Source organism: Gobio gobio (assembly GCF_949357685.1).
Source record: "Gobio gobio genome assembly, chromosome: 15".
Classification (NCBI taxonomy): domain Eukaryota; kingdom Metazoa; phylum Chordata; class Actinopteri; order Cypriniformes; family Gobionidae; genus Gobio; species Gobio gobio.
In genome coordinates this window covers 37,174,006-37,200,366 of record NC_137108.1, presented here as the reverse complement: position 1 = coordinate 37,200,366, position 26,361 = coordinate 37,174,006, and the positions used below count along the sequence as shown (strand labels likewise).

The window sequence follows — 26,361 nt, the reverse complement described above, 5'->3', positions numbered from 1 at the left end:
TCTCAAATGTGAGTAGAAATTGCAGTCAATTTTGCCACTTTGACCCAGAAACACATTCTGTACTAAAGCAAAAAGGAAAGTTTCAGCCAACATTTAAATGATCTTGGCAAATGGATTGGAGAAGAAATGCAATAATTGTATAATTAGAAAGCTTTTTTACCTTGAAGCAAAATGAGTTTCTGAGTCAAAATTACAAAATTGCAAAGCATGTACATGCATATGCCTATAAATATAAAAACAGTTCACCCCCCCCCCCCCAAAAAAAAATATATATTTGATACATTTGTAAATACAACGACCATCAACTGAAAAGTTAGTAATTAGTTGCTTTGAATATTAATTATGTCACTGCTGAAAAAACTAAATTCTCAGAGAGAGAGAGAGAGAGAGAGATCAGGTCAAGAGGTGATTTTCTCATTTCAGCAGGAGGTGAGAATGAACGGGCCAGGATCTTTGAGCCCCTAGAGTGGTGACACTGAGGAGGCCTGACAGACTGCTCCTCTGTCAGCAGATGGGCGGCATCTATAATTCAGTCTGGAGACTGCATGCTGGTTCATTTCATGTCCTATCACCACAGCTCTCCCACAGTCAGTGTAAGGAAACACAAGGGCCACATCAACCTCCTTAGAAGTGACCTCGGAATCTGTATCGCACATGCCCCTGTCAGACATAAAAGCCAAATGAGAAACAATAGCTGTATAGCAGTGGTTTAGGCTTCAGAAATGAGAAAATAGTTTTTTAATCCAAAGTAAATTCATGTTTCAGTTCCCTCTTTGGCATAGGAACATTTAAGCATTTATCTTACTTTATAATTATTATTTATTATTATTAATAATAGTAATAATAATAATATATACTAAGTGTGTCTATGTATGCTTATATATATATATATATATATATATATATATATATATATATATATATATATATATATATATATATATATATATATATATATATATATATATATATTAGTGCTGTTATACGATTAATCGCGATTAATTCCATCCAAAATTAAAGTTTGTGTTTACAAAATGTGTGTACTGTGTATAATTATTACGTATATATATAAATACACACACATACATTTATATATTTAAGAAATATTTGCATGCATATATATAGACATATAAATAAATAATATATTTATAAATAAAAAAAATTCTCAAACATATACATGCATGTGTGTATATTTATATATAGCCTATAATTATACACAGCACACACATATATTATGTAAACACAAAGTCAATTGGGATGCGATTGATCGCGATTAATCCCTTGACAGCATGAATATATATATATATATATATATATATATATATATATATATATATATATATATATATATATATATATATATATATATATATATATATATATATATATATATATATTTATATATATATATATACATACATACATACATACATACATACATACATACATATATATAATATACATATAGGCTATATATAATAAGGGAGGCAAAAAAAAAGGATGAGAAAATAATCAATATTACAAAAATAAAACAAAGCAAATATTACAAAATTTGAGGACTACAATTGTAAAAGGCACTCGTTTTTAGAAAGTAATACTTTTCAACAGCGACTGGTTCATGCGTTAAATCCCGCCTCTTGTTTTCGTGCGCGTTCACGAATCGGCCTGGATGAAGGTATTGAAGTGTAAATGGGAAGGCTAATGAAAAAGTAAGTAAACAACACAGCCATTAAGACATTTTCGCATCATGTCACGTCAAAATCAAACTTGAAATGACCTGAAAACATGATGACTGTGTGGTTTTAGTGAGCAAACAACTTGGGGAAATTACATCGACGTGGCTGAAGGTAACGTCGAGATCTGTGTAACTACAGTGTAACCTTAGCCTAGTACAAGCTAAATGACTGACTATTAAAAGAAAAGCAAAATAATATATTTTGTTTAAATAGTTACTGCATTTAGTTATTATTTTGGAATAAATATAAAAATGTGTGAACTTGATGAAATGTATAGCTACTTGATTTTAAGAAATAGAACATGACATACAGATACAACATAGAACTGTATTTGGTCTCTCTTTTTATGTAATGTTTATTTAACCTGGAAAATGTAGTGTAACAGGGACATAAATCAACATTTGATGTATATAAAAAAACATGAGGACTTCGCCTCAATTTAAAACACCACTGCACACCACTGACTACGACTCATTGCAAGCACATTTTGTGTAGGTTTATTCGTGACTGCTGATTATTATAAGAAATCGCTAAGTAATATTGTTATAATAAATCCAAAGTAAATTATAATAAAGTAAAAGCAATTGATCCTATGATACAGTAACATGAGGGATCTGAATATGATGTATGGCTATTATTAATATTAATAGTTAATTTCTTGGTCACACTTTAGTTTAGGGTCTTCTCACTATTCTCACTATTAACTATGACGTTTGCCTCAACAAACTCCTAATTACTGCTTATTAATATTTATTAAGGTAGTTGTAGGAATAGGGTAGGATTAAGGGATGTAGAATATAGTCATGACATGCAGAATAAGGCATTAATATGTGCTTTATAAGTACTAATAAACAGCCAATATCCTAGTAATATGCATGCTAAAAAGCAACTAGTTAATAGTGAGAATTGGAGCCTAAATTACCAATTTCTTTTACAGACATTTAAAAAAAAAATCCCCTGTAAACTGCAGGTGTCATGACAGTCACTGGACCTGTACAGAGCAGAATGGTCATTAAAAAAAACAGCTCTCTTACAAATTATTGTGTCCATTTCATTTCCATTTGGATGTGACTGAAAGTAATGATGCCTAAGTGAGTTGTTTACTATGCCATTAGTCCGTCCATATCCAGCAGTTTCTACTGATTTTATTAATTTGGTTGCAAACATGATTTTTGACTGACAGGGTGCTCAACTAATCACAGTGAAGTAGAGGAGTTGCGTCTTCTTTGGCTGTATTTCATGAATTAATGCCGGCTCGTTCTGTTGATGAATTCCCAGTGTCGCATTTGGCCGGTGGTCCTGGCACTGTCCTAGATCCGGGCTTGAAGTTGACATGCATTGCATATGCAGACGGTGTGAGTGTGTGAAGGTCAAGGGGTGGCGGGAGTGACATCCTGTTTCACTTAATTCAGTTTCTCCGTGTACAGCCCCACTCAGAGGCTCTTTATTTAACAATTCCATTCACTTTTTAGAAAAAAATGTGCGTGTGTAGCAGGAAGAAATTAGAGGACAGTGGGCTGTCTGTAAGGTCTGTATACCCTCCGTTAACCCGGAGGTCTTTGCTGACCTCCCCCCCACACACAGACACCACACACACACAACCACACCACGCACAGACATAGGCTAATGTAATATTAATGGCCACTCTCTTTGCCCGATCCAGAAAGGTCTTTTTCTCTGTTCAGTCTTTTCTTCCACTTAATCCTCGTCTTTTATTTATTTCCAGTGAGCCCACATTAAAAATTCATTTTAATGATTTATATTCTACTATGGAAAGTGATTTTTTTTCCCTCCTTTAAATAATTTACATTTGTTTAAAAATTCCCATAATTGTAAACAAACGTTTTTAATTATATAATTATTTAGAATATTTAGAATAATTCCTTCATTTTAGATTAATAAATGCTTATGTTTTGTCACAACATTTTCTATGAATTTATATAAATGATTAAATCTAAATCATAATTAACACTTTTAATGCATTCTTAAAATCAAACTACATATCCCATAATCCCACATTTTCATCCAGGTCACATGATTGTAAGCAAGGAGCAGATGGTACAGAGTCATGTGATGTTGTTAGCCGGGGTTGAATCTGAGAGGTTCTCCTGCATCTGATGTGAGTGCTAAGGCTAAGTGCTCTCTCAAGAAAAAAAAGGGTAATGTATGAAAATTTGCTTTGTTCAGTTTTTGCTCAGGTTCAATGGATTGTTCTTTTTTGCTGAGATTATGTCAGAAGGTGCTCATTGTTTAAGGATGGAGAGGAGGTGAGAGGAAGGGGGAGGGTAGGCCTGAAAGGATGCTCTCTTGTTATCGTGGAATTCAGAAAGAACAGTGTGTGCTGGGATAATTGCATGTGATGTAATACATATAAACATTGTGTCCCATCTGTTATGAGGGCTGAATACTGTATTTATGAATTTCTGTGTTAATCCTGAGTTGTTTATTTTTATGGCTACGTAAGGGGTTGGATTTGTTATTTTTTTGGAGAGCTGTTTTGTCTTGTCTTCTTCTGCTAGGCAATCAAATTTGGTTGAATCATTTGATTACTGTTCATGTGACTGTTAAGTAGATTTGGCATAGTAAGCCATTGTATCTTTTGTTTTGCAGCGAGTGAACATACACATGAGGCTGAACTGTCTATACTGTCTATACTTTATTTTACGCACTGTATATGGTTGCATGCCTTTCAGAAATGAATGTATTGCCTTTTATATTAAAAACTCAATTGCTGTCTGACTTTGGATACAATTTGAATTGAAGCTGCAAACAAGAATTGCAATTGGAATTTGAGTGTATAAGGAAGTTAAAAGTTTTGAAATTCAAAGTTAATTTAACCTTATTTAATATACAATTTCTGTCCAGAAAAGCAAAGTTTGTAAAGACATACTTTGAATTTGGGCTTGACATAGCTTTAAAACATTTATAGGTTTTATAACCCTAAGTAAAAAAAATAAATAAATTGAATCTTGTCTTTTCTCATTCCCTCTGTTATTGCTCATAACACAATGTTCACTCTGCTGAGGCAAATTGGAAACTCTTGTTTTCAGATGTGTTAAAAAAGTCGTAATTATTATAAAATGTGTTCTGCCTTTTTACCACAAGACGTTTCCATTTCTATAATTAGATAATTAAATCACAGTTTTTGGGAGCTGTATTTTGCTTGCCCACATGGCTAATGCCTGTCTACCAAAATCTGCCTATCACCAAATTATTTTTATGAATCACATAATGTAGTTGCCGCTGACTGACAGCAAACTTCCTGAGGAGAGACCATATATTTTTAAGATCATAATTGTCATAAAGCGTATGTGTCACGGTATGGTTGAAAAGGATAAAAAGCAGGATCTATGTGCAACAGGCTAATTTATTAACAAAATCAAAATAACAAAAACTCAGGTTACTTAGAACTTCTCAAAAACCACTGACAGAACAACCACTAACTTCTACTAATTGACAGATGGTAACTGAAACAGAGGGCTGTATATACACACAGAAAAACTATGAAAGGGGTTGTGTTTGAAAACTGCCCCCTATTCCCTACATTAGTCCACTAATATAGTTTACTTGAAGGAGTGAATGAAAACGAGTGAGTGCGCCAGAAGAGCTGCCACTTTTGTATAGTTTGTGCTTATTGTTTAATAGGGTTGGGCATCATTTGGATTTGAACGATTCTGATTCCGATTCTTACTTTCGATTTCGGTTCTTTTCGATTCTCGATTTCGATTCTTTGAGGGGTGGAGTCAAAAGGGTCACAGGCTCATTTTGATTCAATAATGAGTTTTAGTTTTGGGACTTTCTCCGCTGGCATTTTCCCCTGCTTTGCTGCAAAGGTGAATGGAGTTTCACTCAGAGTCTCCACCAGTTTAGCAATAGCATTAGCAGCAGTCATATTAGGACTGCTACTAGTGTGGGCAATTTGCGTAAAGCTACATTTATCTACAAGGGGAAAAAAAATAATTTCAGTTCACCACAATTAGCAATTTGGTCAAGGGCTTTGTTATTACACTACAATCCCTTACCTGATTGTGACGAGGTCCCTGATTGTGACGAGGTCCCTGCGTTGCGGGTACGTCTGTGGTGCCGATGGTCCGGCTTGTACGGTCTCTGGGGGCCTGGCTAGCGCTTCCCAGCCCGTCTCGCTGGCTCATCCGTACCATCAGACTCGGCTATGCGATTCAGTTCGCCCGGCGTCCCCCCAAGTTCAGGGGCGTTCACTTCACATCTGTAATGGGGGAGAACGCCCCTGTGCTTCAGGCGGAGATTGCTGTCCTATTGGTCGCGATAGAGACGGTCCCTCCAGCCGATATGAAGTCCGGGTTCTACAGCCGAAAGTTGCAGTTTTGCAAAAAATTTCCTTTTTCGAATTGCCTTAGAACACTAGAACCGCCACGGGGTAAAATTTACTCATGGCTGTTTTTCAAATGTACATAACAGATTTCCAATAAAATATCCAAGTCTCCCAGTCACTGACTTTTACTAAAACTGTGTTATTTACAATCCCCTGTTGTTAAAAATTGTTTAGATAAAACCAGATTTAAAAATGGGCATTTATACCTATAAGCGGCAGCGGGTCAAATTTACTCATATAATTCCTCCATTTTCGCCCTGTGTTTAAGCAACTCGTCGGCTTACTGTAAACAGCCACACAAGCTTCGGCTTACTGTAAACAGCCACACAAGGCACGGTCAAATAAAGATGTTTTAGCCTATTTATGAATGTTCAGACTTTGGATTAATTATACATTTTTGTTTCGCAATTTTGTATTGAGTATTGTTTGCTACTGTGTTGCTATTTATTCAAGTCAGCCCGTTTCCTTAAAAAAAAAAAAAAAAAAATATTCCGATATGATGGAATGAATAAAACAATTTTCATGATTATCCCAAGTTTATTGGTGTTGTTCTCTTATTATATATATAGCCTGCATCAAAATGAGGTTTGCAATGATGCGCCCGAAGGCACGAGTTGAAGACTCAGTGACGTCATGATATGCTCATTTGTTTAAATTCATACCTACGTAATCACCATCACCAAAATTGTACTTTTGAAACTTGAAAAAAAAAAAATATACCTACCTACCGACCCTTTTTTTTTTTTTTTTACTGTTACTGCAAACCAATATATTTTTAAGGATGGCCTTATCCAATAAGTCTGCTGAGTGGGTCTTGCGGAACAGCAGTGTAACTCTCCCTGCGTGAATTTCCCCGCCCGCATCAGAACGGGGTCTGAGGGGCTCTCGCTGGGCGCTGGAAGTGGTAGTAACTGTGGCATTTTCCAAAGGGATCCCAATTCATCGGTACAACCGACGTACGTCGAACGTGACCGACTGAAAGGGAACGTCTCGGTTATGTATGGTAACCCTCGTTCCCTGAAGGAGGGAACGGAGACGTACGTCCCGTCGCCACAGTTCCTTACCATCTCTGCATGGCACTAGTTCGGCTCCTCAGTGAAAAACATCAGTGCGTTGCTCTCGCTTCCTGTTTATACCCGCGGCGCGGGGCGGAGCGCGAGATGCAAATATCGCACACCAATGGCCCATTGGCCCGTTCTCTAAATCTCGAAGCTGATAGGGGCTCTCTGAAGTGATCCAAATTCGTCGGTACAACCGTGGTACGTCTCCGTTCCCTCCTTCAGGGAACGAGGGTTACCATACGTAACCGAGACGGTTGGCGCAAACTAAACTGAAACATATAGTACCAGCCACCTTAACCGGGGCTTCATGGCATGGACCCCAGAAACATAACAAGCTGGCTTTGATAGTGGTCAGAACAGAAGTTATTTAAATGTATTTTTAAATGCAATTCATACTAATCTATCAGTTCACACATATGAAACAGTTTTACATTTACATTTAGTCATTTAGCAGACACTTTTATCCAAAGCGACTTACAAATGAAAGCAATAGAAGCAACTAAAACAGTCAAGGGCAACAATATGCAAGTGCTGTAACAAGTCTCTAGCACAATCTAGCACAGAACACATAGGACAGAACAATTTTTTTTTTTAAATAAACAAACAGAAAATCAATAGAATGATGCGTGCTATTCTTGATTGGTCAGGTGCTGCTGGAAAATATGTGTCTTTAGATGTTTTTTGAAAATGGCTACAGACTCGGCTGCTCGAATAGAGATAGGCAGGTCGTTCCACCAGGTGGGAACTTTCCAGGAAAAGGTCCGTGAGAGTGATTTCATGCACCACAAGGCATCGTTCACTTGCAGAACGTAAGCTTCTGGAGGGTGTGTAAGTCTGAACAAGCGAGTTTAGGTATATTGGTGCACAGCCTGTGGTTGCTTTGAAGGCTGGCATCAGTGCCTTGGATTTGATTCGAGCGGCTATTGGCAGCCAGTGCAGACTGATGTTGAGGCAGAGTTTTGTAAAACTTCTTACATTTTTTAAAGAAAAGATTATGTTGTGCTTGCGACTGAGGCAGAGTTGTGTAAAAACGGACAAGGAAATCAAGTGGCTAAATAGTTGTACAGGGTTGCAAAACTTAGACCTCTTGTTTTCTGTTGGTGTATATATGTTTGTTTACAATTATACTAAATGAGAAATGATGCACGGTCCAGACGGAACCAATCCGGGATCTGGATCTGGACCATGGTCTTCTAATTGTTGACCTCTATGTAGGGCTGGGCGATATGGAGCAAAAAATATATCTCGATATATTTTGCTATATCTCGATATACGATATATATCTCGATATCTTTACAGGAAAAATTACCCCCAAAAACTACTGCAAAAACAAATATGCCAAATACCACAATCGTTTTTTTATTGAAGTGCAAAGAGGTAGGCAGTTCATGTAGGAACAAAGTAGGGATGCAAAAATACAGTTAGTCCACGGTTCAATACATACCTTGTTTTTTTTTACCACGGTTTTCGGTTCGGTTCGGTTCTGATGGCTAGTCGCATCAGATTTTTGCTATTCTATTCTTAGCCGAACAGCAAGAGCTTAAGGAGGAAAAAATACTATTTTTTTTATTGCAATACTCTTTCTTTATTTTACTTACTAGACTTGAAAAACCTTACTTAAACTTAAAACTTTACTTTTAAAAAACCTTGTACACATTCCTAGTGTACTGTATAATATAAAATAAATATATATTTATAAAGATTTACACTGGCAGCTCAGAGCTGTACAGCAGCATATTAGTATGAAATTGAATTAATAAATGTAAAAATAAAACACTACATAGACTTCCCTATAAAATATACATTGATTCTTATTAAAGCTACTGTATTAGTTTTTCAGTCAAGAGCCGTGAGTGATTTTGTCTTTGTCTTATTTTATTAACCACTAAAGGAATAGTTCACTCAAAAATGAAAATTCTGTCATTGATTACTCGCGCTCAAGTTGTTTTAAACCTGAATAAAGTTCTTTCTTCTGTTGGACATAACATATATTTTGAAGCATATTGGAAACCAAACAGTTGCTGGTCCCCATTGTAGGAAATAATAATATGGATGTCAATCGCTACTATCAGCTGTTCAACAGAAGAAATTAATACAGGTTTGGAACAACATTAGAGTGAGTAAATAATGACATCATTTTAGAGTGAACTGTGCCTTTAAGGCGTGTTCACTCGGCTTCCCTGCTGTCAATTTAAGACTTTCACGCATCTAATATACAAACACACGCCGATTTTACTTTCACTTTAGACATAACCGACTGTGTTTATGTTAACCTTGTGTGTATTTGACAGTATTAGCGCAGTAAGATTTAGTCCAGTAATCACTTGTTTGACAGGCTTTTAGTGCGCACGCTCGGGAAAGCGCATGGTGCCCTACGCGCAAGGCTTTAAAACGCATGCAAATAATGAATTCTCATTCAAAAATAAAACAACTCATATCAAGGGCATAGTAAGTAACCTTCTCCAGCAAGCAAGCCGCTCTCTCTCCGTAGTGTACAGTCGCGGGAGTTCTTAATGCCGCCTAGGTAAACTGTATCTTGGATCAAGTGTTTGAGAACCAACTGTCGGCATTCATGGCAGTAGACATCTGTCTGCTGTTCGTCCGACGCCTTAACCGAGGTATCTCCATATAATGGAGCCAGTTGTTTTTAAGACGAGTTCTGTAGCCTCCGAGCTGGTTGCGGACGCCGCCATGACAACACGCTATGGGAGGGGGAACAAATGCAAGGAGGCGGGGGGCGAGCGAGCGGGGGCGAGCACAGCACAGAGAAGGCAAACAAGCAAAGTGGCGGGATCAGAATTAAATATAAACAATATATCGATATATACGATATGTCAAAATCCATATCGTGTTTAAAAAATATCTCGATATATTTTGAATATCGAGATATCGCCCACCCCTACCTCTATGCTACATTTTCTGTAACGTTTTAAGCTTTCATATGGTACCTCATTTGGGTTTATCCATTGGAAGTATAGTGATTAAAAATCATGTCATGAGAGGTTTGATGAGATTTATTAAGCGTCACCCCCCCCCCCCCCCCCCTCAGATCATTCCTACGCCCCTGCTGATAAGACTAATTGCAAAATAAGTCAGTTTACCTCGGCATAGATCACATTTGTTCAAGCAGGATGGATCACATCATACAATCTCATTAATTAAAACTAGTCTTTTTGGTTCAAGTGAAAGATAGAATACTATAGGAGAGCAGTGCATTCTGGGAACTGAAATGAATTTGTATCCCCGTCACGTTGCTCTCTTTCTCCACCTTATCAAACAAAACTGCTCTGGCCTTGCTGTCAGGCCAAGACAGTTCACAAAGTCCTACATGGGTTTTAAAGCAAACCTTTAGGCCCCTAAGCTGCCAGACATCTCTATCTGACTTCAATTTTAAGAAACTGATGAGATAGCAAGAACCCATGTTCCCTACACCAGTATGATTAAAATGCAATTACAACATCGTGGTCCACATCTCAGGACCACTTTCATGATTACACTCGCTTTTGATTAGGTTGAGAAAGCAAGTTGACACAATGGCATCATAATTAAGAAGGCAATTGTCACATCTCGAAAAATGGTGCATCGTTGGACATAATTTCCCTGCCAATCTAAAGATTATGTTGTGCTTGCGACTCGGGTGAGATTGGGTTGTAATTACTTGATTGCATAAGTAAGTAACTCGAAATCTGCGTAATTGGACTGTATAGCAGCCGGTTGGGAAAGAGCCAGGCTGCGATTTAATATGTGTACCCCATGCAGACAAGGTTTCACCCAACAAGATAACAAGCCCTGTGCTTTGGACTGAAGATGTGTAAGTAATGAGTGGACAAGGGTTAGGTCTAATTAAACTAATAATTATTGTAATAAAAAGTGCTTAAAGTGCTTATGAGACACATGTGGTTCGAAGCAGGGTCATTTTAGCTTTAATATGTTCCCTTTTGTAGCCAGATAATTCAATGAATATAAAAACTATATATTTTTTTATTTATTGCTATATATATATATCCATACACTTTTTACAATTATTTATGCATATATACACTTCCAAGTCTCTTATGCTCACCAAAGCTGCATTTATTTAATAATACAGTAAAACCAGTAATATTGTCAAATATTATATATATATATATATATATATATATATATATATATATATATATATATATATATATATATATATATATATATATATATATATATATATATATATATATATATATATATATATATATATATATATATATATATATATATATATATATATATTTTTTTTTTAAATGTGATTTCTTTTGATGACAAAGCTGAGTTTTCCGTGTTATAATAAGAAACATTTCTTATTATTATCAATGTTGAAAACAGTTGTGCTGCTTAATATATTTGTGGGAACTGTGATACTTTCAAAAGAACAGGATTTATTTGAAAAATAAGGGCTGCACGATTCGGGGAAAATATCTAATTGCAATTATTCTGGTTAAAATTGATGTGTGATTTGTGGTTTGCGATTTGAAAGCAATTTTTTTTTTTTTTTTTTTTTTTTTTACAAATGAAAAGTGTGTATATAACATTTTGTGTTTTTATATTAATATGACTAATAATAATAATTATTGCTAAATAAAAATATTTAACAAAATAAGAAATATTACTATTACAATAACATTTTCATTATTAAAGGGGTGGTTGCATGCGATTTCACTTTTTTAACTTTAGTTAGTGTGTAATGTTGCTGCTTGAGCATAAACAGTATCTGCAAAGTTACAGCGCTGAAAGTTCAATGCTAACGGAGATATTGTCTTTTAAAGTTATGGCAGTTTATTGCCTACAAAAACGTCCGGTTTGGACTACAACAAGCTTCTTCCCGGGTTGGTGACATCATAAACCCTTGCTATTAATATAAACACTGCCCTCGCGAACACGCAACAAAGTGGGCGAGGCCACGTCGCAGTCATTACGAAAGAGAGAGAGCTGTTGCAGAACTACAAACTACATTTGGCCATCTAACCAATCTAAGACCATTGCGTTTTTCGGAGGGATGGGCTTCATAGAAGCAGGAAGCAAACGAGCCGTTCAATGGACAGTGGAGACAGCGGTGTGGAATAAAGGTAAAATATAAGAAAAATACTAGTATTAAGACATGTTATTCTGCGCCCCATAAACACAACCAATCCTAGAAAAAAGCCATGGCACCACCCCTTTAAAAATAGAGTATTTAAGAATAAATATAACAATATACTACTACTAATACTACTACTACTACTACTTCTACTACTACTACTACTACTACTACTATTAATATTTATATTTTACAGAACTTATTTTATAAAAAAAAAAAAAAACTGCTGGGTTACCTGTTAATATGCAGACAGCCTATGAATAAAAATCATTAGAAAGGTCTAAGGATTTATTGTTAAAATGATTATAATACAAATGTTTGCTTTTTATCTCTGATATACATTTCTTAAAGTCCATGTCTTTAATATGAAATATGAGCCTCTTATGCATCCACTGTGGGGGAAAAAACTCCTGTATGTTTAAGAAAAACATATGGATTGTCATATAAATTTATTTTTATTTTCATTCATACTGGAGGCCAGAGGGCGCCCTCGAGCAGAAACTCCACATTTACCTCAGAGAAGTAATAGTTTTCAGGAAATCCCTAATGTGAAGCTAAGCTAGTGCTGTTGGCTGAATCGAAACGCTTTGACTGATTTAACATGAAGACAATAAACATGACTGCATCAAGATATGGTGTATTTGAGTTCTTCAAGCCTTCTCGGGTATTTATTTTCATAATAATAAAGCAGTGCTGATTGACATAGGCTTTATCACTGTATAGAATACTATAGAACAATATATTGTCTGCCTCATTTTGTGATCAGAAACGTCAGCTCACAAACACTCAACTGACTATATGAAGTGAGTTAAAACACGTTATTAAACGTATTTTGTTGGACAAGAGGTTCATGAACACTTCACATTACTAGTTTGTGTAGATGTTTGACACGTGTTGCTTTTTCAAACGCACATTATAATCGCTCAAACTCGCAGTGCTTTCAGACGGAGCAGTGTTTACTGCTGATCACAGAGCCGCTCTTCACTAACACGCTGGGCATTTATTTATTTCATTAAAATCGCAGCCTTTGCGCTTTCATAATCGCACATAAGCCAAATCGCGATTGCGGTTTGATTTCGATTAATCGTGCCGCCCTATGAAATATGCATGTATTTGCTGTCACTTTTGATCAATAAGTCTCTGGTGTCCCCAGAATGTGTCTGAAGTTTCGGCTCAAAATAACACACATATCATTTATTATTCTGTAGCTTGTCAAATTTTTCCCTATTTGGTCGTTTTTGTGTGTGTCTCTTTAAATGCAAATTAGCTGCTGCTCCCGGCCCCCTTTTCAAAAGAGGGCGGAGCCTTTACTGCTCATGCTTTGGATACTCCGGCAACAACAAAACTGGAGAATGTCACACAGCCAAAGTGTCAGAAATGATCCGTAGCTGTGTTTAGCCTTACATGTTCGAACCGAGTCGGACACTGATGGAGAGACTCAGGAAAAAGTCAGGAAGAAGTCTGGAGCCGCTCATTTGGAGAGACTGTTTATGATTTATGGGGATTATTAAAGGGTTAGTTCACCCAAAAATGAAAATTAGACCATGATTTACTCACCCTCAAATCATCCTAGGTGTATATGACATTCTTCTTTCAGACAAAATAAAATTTATATTAAAAGTTATATTGAAATATTATATTAAAGATGTCCGATAGTCAGTGGTACCCGAGTCGACTTGCGCTAAAAGAGTAACCCTTGACGCATGCGTATTGACGAACGCAGAAGCGCAGAGGATAGACCAAAACAAAACGTAGCGTTGAGGGTTACTCTTTTAGCGCAAGTCGATTCGCGTACCGCTGACCGCCGGAAGCTAGTTATTTTAGTCTAAACAATTTTAAATATGGATATTTTTCTTACACAAACGTACATGATGGATAGAAACTTTTATGGACTTCAAAAACGATACAACCATTCACTGCCATTATAAAGCTTAGAAGAGCCAGGACATTTTTTAAATAACTCAGATTTGATTCGTCTGAAAGAAGAATGTCATATACACCTAGGATGACTTGAGGGTGAGTAAATCATGGTCTAATTTTAATTTTTGGGTGAACTAACCCTTTAAAAAAGGAGTGGGTGGATTTTTACCACAATAGGCTGGTTGTTTAGAGACACGGTGGAAACACATCTGTGTTCAAATGTTTTTGCGTATTACTTATATACTTATACTATACTTAATATACTATAGTAGTTTGAGAGTGTAGGGAGACCGGCTTGTTTGACATTAACAATACTTCATGGGAGTGGACGGTCACTTCTGAGCTCTTTCATCCTGATTTGTTTGCAAAGATTATTTGATTGGTGGATCTTTTTCTTTAGGAATTAGTGTATTTCTTACCTGGATTTTGGATATACGACTTAATGAATTTTTTATGAAGTTTGAATTTACGTTGGCTGATGGCTTCAACAGAAGCATATATCATTAGTTGCTAATCATGGTAGGTTTGTCTTTTAAAGCTTAGTACAGAATCATGTGTAATTCATTTCTATATGGAGAAAATTAATCAGGTTTTTCCTTCTGAAAACTAACTGAAATGTTGCATATGGTTTATTGGATATGTGTTTATTTCTGATACCACAGATGGTTTGTGTCTCTCAGTAGATGAAATGTCATTTGAACCCTTTGTGTGATGTCAAGCCACAGTATGAGGTTAAGGTTCAGATCTTGTTGTTCTATCAAGCCTGTGCTGCAATCACCTTGGATTGTTATGCCTCAGATATCCCAGAAATGTTATAGTCGTCTGCTCCATTTTTTTTCACCTCATGTGATTAGAGGAACCCATTGATTGTATCATATTAGCTGAGTAATTGATTGTAACTGGTTATTAACCTCTAAGAACTTTATGTCCAGTGTGCCATTGCATGAGGACAGGCCTTAATCACTCACAAATGGCAGCCATTAATGAGATTAGTTCCTTGTTCTGCTCTGTAACTTTATTTGTTCCAGGAGGCATTGACAAGGGCATCCAGATGCTGAAGTTTACTTTTCTGTGAATTGATTTCACCCCCCCCCCCCCCCCCCCCTTCTGTTTAACCACATCCTTTCTCACCTTGATAAATATGGGCTTGAACGACACAATAAATATGCCTTTTTAAATACAGCGTGATAGCACTTTCACAATTCAGGGTTTTAAGCATTCATGTGAAGCCAGATCAGATATGATCTCAAAAAGACATTTTCTGGCTTTGATTATAGATGCGATTACAGGAGATCTGAGATTCAATACCTGCACAACTATCTGTTTTATAGATAGGGCTACTGCACACTGTATTTCAGTGTTTATGTGGTATACATCACTGGTTATTAGTTTCATAAAGCGATTCCAGAGGACGACTTTATCTGATAATACTTGAAGTGTAGCATAATATAACGAGCCAAAGCCCAAAATAGTTTCTGCACATTATCAGATGGTGCATTGAAATGACACACACTTTGACAGGTTATGGAAAATGGACAAATAGTGTGACTCATCGATGGCAGATTTTACAATCAGAGAGACTCACCGGCACATACATGCTTTAAACAACATCTTTAGTCATTTTTAGAGACATCTGTCAATGCAGACAACATTAACAAAAATGTGCCCTTGTTAAAGGGTCATGAACTGGCTTTTTTTGTATATTGTTTTCTGAGGTCAACTTATGACGTTCGTGTGGTTTTTACATTCAAAAACATCGTAATGGCTAATTTCCTACCCTGGTTTTGAGCCTAGCCTATTTCATGCGTTTTGACTTATTTACACTGTTAAAGAATTAGATTCTCATGCTAAACATGGCCAAAATTCAAAAAGACAAGTTGCACATATGACAGAGTATTTCTGTGCAAAATACACTTTTTTTCCCGAGTTTTTTTCTGAGTGTTTTTTTACGAGTATGGCCCTGTATGACTTCATAAAGGGTGGAATTGCTTGAATGGGCACTTCTGCAGAATGAGCGCATGCGCACATCAACTAGAGCGAGCGCAAGAGCACGTCCATCAATGATCTTCGTTCGGGTTATAGAAGATGTTGGCTCATTTTGATTTTAGACCACAAATGCAACAATGTCACTAAAGAAGTGTGTTTCTGGTTGTGAGGAAAAGATAACTTGTTCAGCTTCCCAAATAACCCAGCATTAAGGGAACAGTGGATGCAGTTTGTTTTTCTGGAGCAGCAACGGAGTTGTGTTTGTGTTTATTTGTTCCCAGTCATGAGTCGAAAGCACAGGCGGTGAGTGAAACTGCATCAAATGTCTGTGTTTTGTTGGCAATTGGCGCATAAGTGTAGCCTAGAAATCTAGATGCACCCTAGTGGCAGCAAATGTAATTTGCAGCCAGGGTCGTCTAGCAACTCTCCTTTGCTTGCGAGCTGGAAAAACCAAACTCTGGTCAGGCTAATCACAACGAGTATAGAGTGTGGCGAACAGCGGTCTTTCGAATCGGCTTTGGCCGCGACTCTGGAAGACTTGGAGTTAAGCTTTTCTTTGAGAAAAAACGAAAAACGGAACTGAAGTCATTCTTAAGAAAGGAAGATGTGTTCAGAGTTTTGCCGACCTGATGCGGCGAAAGTTTAATCTATCAACTAGCTCCGCTTCACCTTCTTCGTTGCTCTGGTTGGTTGTAGCGCTATCCTATTGCGTGCGGAGGGAATTTGAAAGACAACCGTTTATCCTGCCCCTCGGATTGAGCCCTGCCAATGGTGTTCCCAGACCCACCATCTTGATATGGGTCTGGTTTGTCAGGCTAGCAGAAGTGTATATAATGTAAACAACACGAACGTATGAATCAAAAGTTATCCAGGGAGAATGCCATTATGTATTGTGTGTGTGTGTGTGTGTGTGTGTGCTAACCCACTGTGCGTCTCCACAAGTTTGGATGTTTTTGGAAAGAATCCGTACAGCGTATATGTCTTTTTTAAATATGATAAAGCTAAAGACTCTTTGAAGATATGAAGGATGCATTACTACTCTATAGGTACTCAAGATTAATATGAGCCTGGCAGAAACTGTGTGTGTTATTTACCCTTTAAATGTAGCAAATAACGTATTTCAAGGAGGGCAACTTTCAAATATTTTAGTCAGTCAGATGTTCTTTCAGTAACCGAGTTCATTCAGTGAAGTATTCATCAGACTGATTGAAACGGGTACCTTGTGAGTCTTTTTGAATGATTAATTAGAGATCCATTTGTTTTTTAATTAAATTGCACACTAGTTGCACATATGTTTCTGATTTGCTAAAAAAAGAACAAATATAGTTGATAAATCTGATTTCACTGGTTGTGTTTCGGATTCTCCTAAAAGAGCTGGCTCATATGAGTCAGTTGTTTGACAATGCACATGCAGAAACGATGTTTCTCACTTGATTGACATGAGATTTCTTTTCTTTTTTTTACCCATCTGCCTTATTTTGTGGACAATATGAGAGAAGTATTTAAAAAAAGTACTGTAACAATTTTATCTGAGATAGTTAACTTAATAATTATGGGTGCTTCAAATTGTAAGTGGGCTGAATATATTTCTTTATCTTCAATTTTTGATTTATTTTATCTATTCTTTTGCAACCCTGCATATTACCATGTGATATCATCATTGTACCACTGTGGTAAGTTCAAAGAAAGACATATGAATTCATTCCAATGACTTTAATCAACCTGTTTTTTTCTAATATGATGACATATTGTTGGTCCCTGCCAAGGAGACGTCCTGTGTGTCCTTCCTTATCTCATTTGGGCCAGATATGCCATGAGTATGTTGGATTGTGGGAAACCCATCACCAGGATGTACTGTAGCTGTAGGGGGAAACATATGTGGTGTGAGGAGAGAACCAGAAGGTTGGAACTTGGAGGTCCAGTGTACCATCTGTTTCACTCCCCTTCATGAGCCAGGGAGCCCTCGGAGCTCATAGTGAGATCATCTCTCCCAAAGTCCAACCCTAAAACAGCTTGTAATCCCAAAGGGAGGGTCATAACCATGTCCAGCAGTCACATACAGCACTGGCAGCCAAAACAGCCTTGGGTCCAGTGTAAATGTCTACATACATCACATGCCATCATCTCGTTAAATGGCAGAATTGCTTCCATTATGCAAAAACCAAATATGATTTACCCCAGAAGCTCATTTTAGACCCAAATTGCTATATTCTGATAAATACCATGCTTTCACAGTGCAGAAATCTTTAACTATGCCAACGAATGGCCTCAAGTTTTACCTTGACATATGCGCTTCCACAAATAGAAACAAACTAGCATTGCTAAGTTGCTTTATTCTGAGCTAACATTGTGGGTAAAACTAAATTCTGGACATATTCAATTAATACAGTGAAGATTTTGTGGTGTTATTTTAAATTTGATTATTCGATTTCTGTACCTGAATACTGTTAGACTTGCATTAAAAACATAATTACTTATGTTTATCATATAGGCTACATAAAATTATAAGAACATTGTACATTGTACAACATTGTGTGCTTGGGACATGGCTTTTAATGCTGAGACTTTTGTTTTTCTAATCAGGCTTTCAAAAGTTGTATACAAATCTGGATTTAGATTTATCGGCCAATATATCGGTAATCTGCTTTCAAATATAAAGAATTATCGGTCATCAGTATTCATATTGGTGCATCCCTACCAATAATTCTAGTATGATTAATTCTTTCCAAATACAGCTATTCGTCTGGTGAAACTGTTTTCTTATCACAATATACATTGCAGAAAATCAAAATGTCATATCACAAAATTCAAAACGTCATCTTTTTCCAATATCGTGCAGCCCTAATTGACATATCATTTTTCTTCCCATCTCATATCGTTTTTCCATCACCATGTCCCTTTAGGGGCTCCGTAGTAAATAAATACTGATTAAATCCATAAAAGATTTCAATGGATTTTATTAGCATCTTGTTTTGCTGATTATTTTGCTCTCATACACAGATCACAACTTTCAGTGATATATCTTAAAATATTCTTAATAATTAGTAATGTATTATAATTTTTTTGATAGCAATCCAACACTTTTCAATATACAATAGTAAACGGATGGAACAAATCCTATTCAGTGTGTATCTACATACACACACACACACACACACACACACACACACACACACACACACACACACACACACACACACACACACACACACACACACACACACACACACACACACACACACACACACACACACACACACACACACACACACATATATATATAAATATAATGTTTGGGCATCCTTAATTAGGATTTTATCAATAATTTTACTCAATTGGATAGTCTTTCTTTATCACAAGGAGACTAGCAGCACAAAAGTGATTCTGAAAGTTACATAATTGGCTTGAAAGGTTACCTCTGACAAAAACCTCTGACTGGTTATTTATGCAAGAGTTGGCAAATTTCCTTTCAAATTCGTTTGAATTTATATGTATAACTTTGTACCATACACAACTTAACAGAATATGGGAAAAATAAATAAGCTTTCCTTTTGCATACATTTTTTTTATTTATTAAAAGCTCTTTTACTTTACATGGATCAGTGTTATGCATGTTAGTAGGTACATTTTATTAATATAGCACAGCAGTTAATTTGTATCACTTGTTTTGCATTTTGAATAGAATTTTGAGGAGTGTAAGCCTCCCTTTCCTCTGAAGGACTGCCAATGGTTGTGTGTGTATAGCCTGCTGTGTTGGAATATGCCAAATAATCTTGCATTTGTCACCCAGCTCTGCATCATTGTGTGTGCTCCAGGCTAACATTTGTCCAGACACCCAGACTCACCATTCAAACTCTCTCTCCCCTCCATCTCTCTTTATAGCTCTTTTACTAGCTCTTTTGATGTGGCGACTTGTCCCCGTACACTGTTGGTACACATGTTGACTTGCTGAGACGGTTTTACGTTTCATTCCCACATCCTGAAATTGAATTGAAATGAGTAAGACTGTGTTTAGCCCCTAAGCGTCACATCAGTGGACTCCTACCACATTTCCTCTGATTGACCTCACCATGCGCTACTGCCCAAAATAAAGCTGTAAATGTAGCGTGCAATGTTGTTGTTTCAGACTGTGCAGTTGCAAGCTTCCTTTAGCTTCATCATTTTTTGTTTACCTTTTTTGTGTGTGTGTGTGCAGTATTTATGGTAGCCTATTTCTGTATCAGGTAAAAATAAATTAAAAACGATTTGTTGCTATTTCTTGTCATTCTCATAATAAGTCTTCATATTTACTGCAACTTATGTCACAGTTGCTTACAATTATTACTTTAGGTATAACTGTGGTATAATTGTAATTTTATATCTCACAATTACTACTTCAGTTTTTACAATTGCTTCTCATAATTTGGCATTTCATAAATTTGACTTTTTATCACATAATTATGACTGTCAATTTCTGCTTATCTCATATATGACTTTGTATGTCATAATTTCGAGTTTGAATGTCAATTGACTTTTTATCTAATTATTTTGACATTCTCTTTATTTTGACTTTTTATATCATAGTTATGACTTTGTCAATTTCTACTTTATCTAATAACTATGTTTGTCATAATTTCGACTTTGTCATATAATTGATTTTATCCTAATTTTTTATCTCAATTACTTTTTATCTATGATTTTGACAGATTCTCGTTATTTTGACTTTTTTATATCATAATTATGACATTGTGTCAATTTCTACTTTTTATCTCATAACTATGAATTTATGTCATAATTTCGACTTTGTCAAATAGTAGACTTTATCTCACAATTCTTTATCTCAAAATACTTTTATCTAATAATTTTGACAGATTCATTGACCTTTATATCAAAACTATGACATGTCAATTTCTACTTTTATCTCAATTTCTACTTTGCCATATAATTGACACACAATATATGACATAATTGATCTCATTTTTTTTTATTTGAATTACTTTTTATCTAATACTTTTGACAGATTCTCATTATTTTGACTTTTTATATCATAATTATGACTGTCCATTTTTCAAGTCTCATAATTTTGACTGTCATTATCTTGACTTTTCCATCTCAATTTTTACTTTTAATCTTTAACGATGACTTAGTAATCTTGTCAATAATCTTGTCCTTTTGTCTTGTAATTTTGATATTCTCCTATAATTTCAACTTTTTATATCATAATTATGACTTTTTTTAATGTACATTTCTTCTTTTTATCTCATAACTATGACATAGGAGCTATGTCATAATTTTGACTTGTTTTCAACATCCATCCATCCATCCATCATCTTCCGCTTATCCGGGGCCGGGTCGCGGGGGCAACAGTCTAAGCAGAGACGCCCAGACTTCCCTCTCCCTAGCCACTTCCTCCAGCTCTTCCGGGGGAACCCCGAGGCGTTCCCAGGCCAGCCGGGAGACATAGTCCCTCCAGCGTGTCCTAGGTCATCCCCGGGTCCTCCTCCCGGTGGGACGTGCCTGGAACACCTCCCTGGGAAGGCGTCCAGGAGGCATCCGAAATAGATGCCCAAGCCACCTCAGCTGGCTCCTCTCGATGTGGAGGAGCAGCGGCTCTACTCCGAGTGACTGAGCTCCTCACCCTATCTCTAAGGGAGCGCCCAGCCACCCTGCGGAGAAAGCTCATTTCGGCCGCCTGTATCCGGGATCTTGTCCTTTCGGTCATGACCCACAGCTCATGACCATAGGTGAGAGTAGGAACGTAGATTGACCGGTAAATCGAGAGCTTTGCCTTGCAGCTCAGCTCCTTCTTTACCACGACAGACCGGTACATCGACCGCATTACTGCAGAAGCTGCACCGATCCGTCTGTCAATCTCCCGTTCCATCCTTCCCTCACTCGTGAACAAGACCCCAAGATACCTGAACTCCTCCACTTGAGGCAGGAACTCTCCACCCACCTGAACTGAGCAAGCCACCCTTTTCCGACTGAGAACCATGGCCTCGGACTTGGAGGTGCTGATTCTCATCCTAGCTGCTTCACACTCGGCCGCAAACCGTCCCAGTGCACGCTGAAGGTCCTGGGTCGAGGAGGCCAACACGACAACATCATCCGCAAAAAGCAGTGACGAAATCGTGTGGTCCCCAAACCGGACACTCTCCGGCCCTTGGCTGCGCCTAGAAATTCTGTCCATAAAAATTATGAACAGAACCGGTGACAAAGGGCAGCCCTGCCGGAGTCCAACATGCACCGGGAACAAGTCTGACTTACTGCCGGCAATGCGGACCAAGCTCCTGCTCTGGTCGTACAGGGACCGAACAGCCCTATGCAGGGGGCCGCCGACCCCATATTCCCAGAGCACCCTCCACAGGATGCCACGAGGAACACAGTCGAATGCCTTCTCCAAATCCACAAAACACATGTGGACTGGTTGGGCAAACTCCCATGAACCCCCCAGCACCCTGGAAAGGGTATAGAGCTGGTCCAGTGTTCCACGACCGGGACGAAAACCACACTGTTCCTCCTGAATCCGAGGTTCCACTATCGGCCGAATTCTCCTATCCAGTACCCTGGCATAGACTTTCCCGGGGAGGCTGAGAAGTGTGATCCCCCTATAGTTGGAACACACTCTCCGGTCCCCCTTCTTGAAAAGAGGGACCACCACCCCGGTCTGCCAGTCCAGAGGTACTGTCCCCGACCGCCATGCGATGTTGCAGAGGCGTGTCAGCCAAGACAGCCCCACAACATCCAGAGACTTGAGGTACTCAGGGCGGATCTCATCCAACCCCGGTGCCTTGCCACCGAAGGAGCTTTTTAACCACCTCGATGACTTCAGCCCGGGTGATGGACGAGTCCACCTCTGAGTCCCCAGCCTCTGCTTCCTCAACGGAAGACATGTCAGTGGGATTGAGGAGATCCTCGAAGTATTCCTTCCACCGCCCGACGATATCCCCAGTTGAGGTCAACAGGTGCCCATCTCCACTGTAAACAGTGTTGGTAGGGCACTGCTTCCCCCTCCTGAGGCGTCGAAAGGTTTGCCAGAATCTCTTCGAGGCCGACCGATAGTCTTTCTCCATGGCCTCACCAAACTCCTCCCAGGCCCGTTTTTTTGCCTCCACGACTACCCAGGCTGCAGTCCGCTTGGCCTGCCGGTACCGGTCAGCTGCCTCCGGAGTCCCACAAACCATCCAGGCCCGATAGGACTCCTTCTTCAGCTTGACGGCATCCCTTACTTCCGGTGTCCACCACCGGGTTCGGGGATTGCCGCCTCGACAGGCACCGGAGACCTTACGGCCACAGCTCAGAGCGGCCGCAGAGACAATGGAGGTGGAGAACATGGTCCACTCGGACTCAATGTCTCCAGACTCCCTCGGAATCTGGTCGAAGCTTCGCCGGAGGTGGGAGTTGAAGATCTCTCTGACAGGGGGCTCGGACAAACGTTCCCAACAGACCCTCACAGTACGTACGTTTGGGTCTGCCGGGTCTGTCCAGCTTCCTCCCCCGCCATCGGATCCAACTCACCACCAGGTGGTGATCAGTTGACAGCTCCGCCCCTCTCTTCACCCGAGTGTCCAAGACATATGGCCGAAGGTCTGATGACACGACCACAAAGTCGATCATCGACCTCCGGCCTAGGGTGTCCTGGTGCCACGTGCACTGATGGACACCCTTATGCTTGAACATGGTGTTCGTTATGGACAAGCTGTGGCTAGCACAGAAGTCCAATAACAGAACACCGCTCGGGTTCAGATCAGGGGGGCCGTTCCTCCCAATCACGTCCCTCCAGGTGTCACTGTCACTGCCCACGTGGGCATTGAAGTCCCCCAGTAGAACGACGGAGTCTCCAATCGGAGCACTTTCCAGCACCCCTCCCAGAGACTCCAAGAGGGCCGGGTACTCCGCACTGTCATTTGGGCCGTAGGCACAAACCTATCCCCGACTCGAAGGCGCAGGGAAGCGACCCTCTCGTTCACCGGGGTGAACTCCAACACATGGCGGCTGAGCTGGGGGGCTCTGGGGGGCTATAAGCAAACCCACTCCAGTCCTCCGCCTCTCACCATGGGCAACTCCAGAGTGGTAGAGAGTCCAGCCTCTCTTGAGAAGTGTGGTTCCAGAGCCCTAGCCAAGCTCTCGACCTCCCGCACAAGCTCAGGCTCCTTCCCCGCCAACGAGGTGACATTCCACGTCCCTAAAGCCAGATTCCGTGTCCAGAGATCGGGTCGTCGGGGGCCTCGCTCTCGACTGCCGCCCGATTCGCTATGCACCGGCCCCTTACGCTCCCTCCTGCAGGTGGTGAGCCCACAGGAGGGCGGCCCCACGTCACTCCTTCGGGCTGAGCCCGGCCGGACCCCATGGGGGGAGGCCCGGCCACCAGGCGCTCGCATACGAGCCCCAACCCCGGGCCTGGCTCCAGGGTGGGGCCCCGGCTGCGCCATGCCGGGTGACGTCACGGTCCTTGATGTGTTTGTGAGCATAAGGGTTTGTGAACTCTGTGCTTGTTTTCAACATGATTTCTTTTATTATATGGCGGATATGGGCTATACATTACCTTTTTATAAACCAAAAAACAAAAGTGGAAACAGGCTTCTTAGGTATGTGTGAGCCAGTGACAATTTTCACGAGCATGTGTTGTTTTTTTAATAGACGGATATTAAAAGCTGGATGAAGTGAGCGTGGACCCATTAAAAGCATTAACTCAGCATACACAAGCTATGTGCTCCGTTTATCTGCTGAGTGAAGCAAAACACCTAAAAGGAAAGATTGTAAAGATATAATTTGCAGCTAAGTGCATCTGCATCACAAAGTTCTGTATCTGCATCATTTGTGCTGCTGTGCCATTATAAATCTAGAAATGGTCATGAGCCATTTTTATGTGTTTTCAAATTTCACATTATGTGTGCAAGGTTTTCTCTGTGGTTTTAAGATTATAGTGGAAGCAATTAATCTTCATAGCATATCCTACCTAAAGTCATGCATAAAAGCAGCTACAAAAGCCTCACCGACTTTGCTGTTTTGATACAAAGGGCTTTGTGGGTAATTTAGGCAGCGGCCATATGCAAATGGTTTGTTGTTTGTGGGCTGCGCTCAGATGAGAGCAAATTGGTCTATCTCAAATTTGAAAACTTTCCAGCTGGGACGGTTTTGTCTGTCTTTCATTCACAGTGGAAAAACTGTAGAAGGGCCTTTTGGATCCCAGGTGACTCATTTTAAATAAATTATGTAGCCGGATATGTTGATAAAGCCAAATGACATATAAACAGTAGAGCCTGCCTTGCCTTATAACTCATCCAAATACACTGAGAGGTTTATTGAAAGAAAAAAAAAAGTGTGACCAGTCATATTCGAGCTCTCTAACAAATTAAATCATTAAGGTCTCTGTGCTTCATTCCATTTCTAACTCTCGTCCTGAATTCTCCTCTCGCCATGTGGACAGTCTGTGTTTTAAGTGTTATTGATGCTTACCTGGCCCAGCTGTCTTCATATCTTATAAATGTGACAGTATCATCAAAAACAAGCCAGCCCATCTTTTCTAAATAGAACAGCTGGTCTTATAAAGAACCAGCTGTGAAAAAAATATCCTTCATCAAGAACACTCTGTCTGCTCAACCACTTCTGGATTTGTAGGTGCTGCAGGACACAGACACCGGTTTTGTAGTTTTATTATGTGTGCGCTGTCCAAAACAGTAGGTCTCATTCACTAATAATTGCATATAAGTTTTCTTATCTGCAGTGAATCCAATGCAAAATTTCCAATAGACTCACAACAGGTGGTTAAGTGCATGGATTCGTTCTTGCCCTTATTCTTGATGAATCCAGATTAATATAAATGAGAGAGAACATGGACGCTGGTGGTAATTAGCATAATACACATGCCCAAACTAACTCCATATACTTACTTTCCTGGACAATCCATAGATAGCCATTTGTCACACTCTGCAAACATATCATTATACTCTTCTGAAAAGTATGCACACAGAGTAAAGCAAGTGTGCCATTCACAAAACCGGTTGAAACACTTTTTTTTTTATATAGGTTAGTGACTATTTGGTTATTGTTTGTGAAATTATCAGTGTTGAATGTTGTCTTGTGAGTTTTATTTTTATATAATTATCACAGTTAACCAGCAGATTTACCATTCTATAATTTGTATTACTCCTATGCTGTTGTTAGTTTATATATTTATTTAGCATTCATTGTTAGATTGTTTAGTGGATCCAGATG

General features: G+C 38.8%; 1 protein-coding gene across 1 annotated transcript in view; it reads left to right on the top strand.

Moving 5' to 3' along the window:
• Positions 1–3,796: 3,796 nt before the first annotated feature.
• The window catches only part of tsnare1 (T-SNARE Domain Containing 1), a 211,620-nt gene continuing 189,055 nt past the window's right edge, over positions 3,797–26,361 (top strand). The window contains exon 1 of the mRNA XM_079836826.1: positions 3,797–3,895. The gene's annotated coding sequence lies outside the window, so the exon portion shown is untranslated. The remainder of the gene's footprint in view (positions 3,896–26,361) is intronic.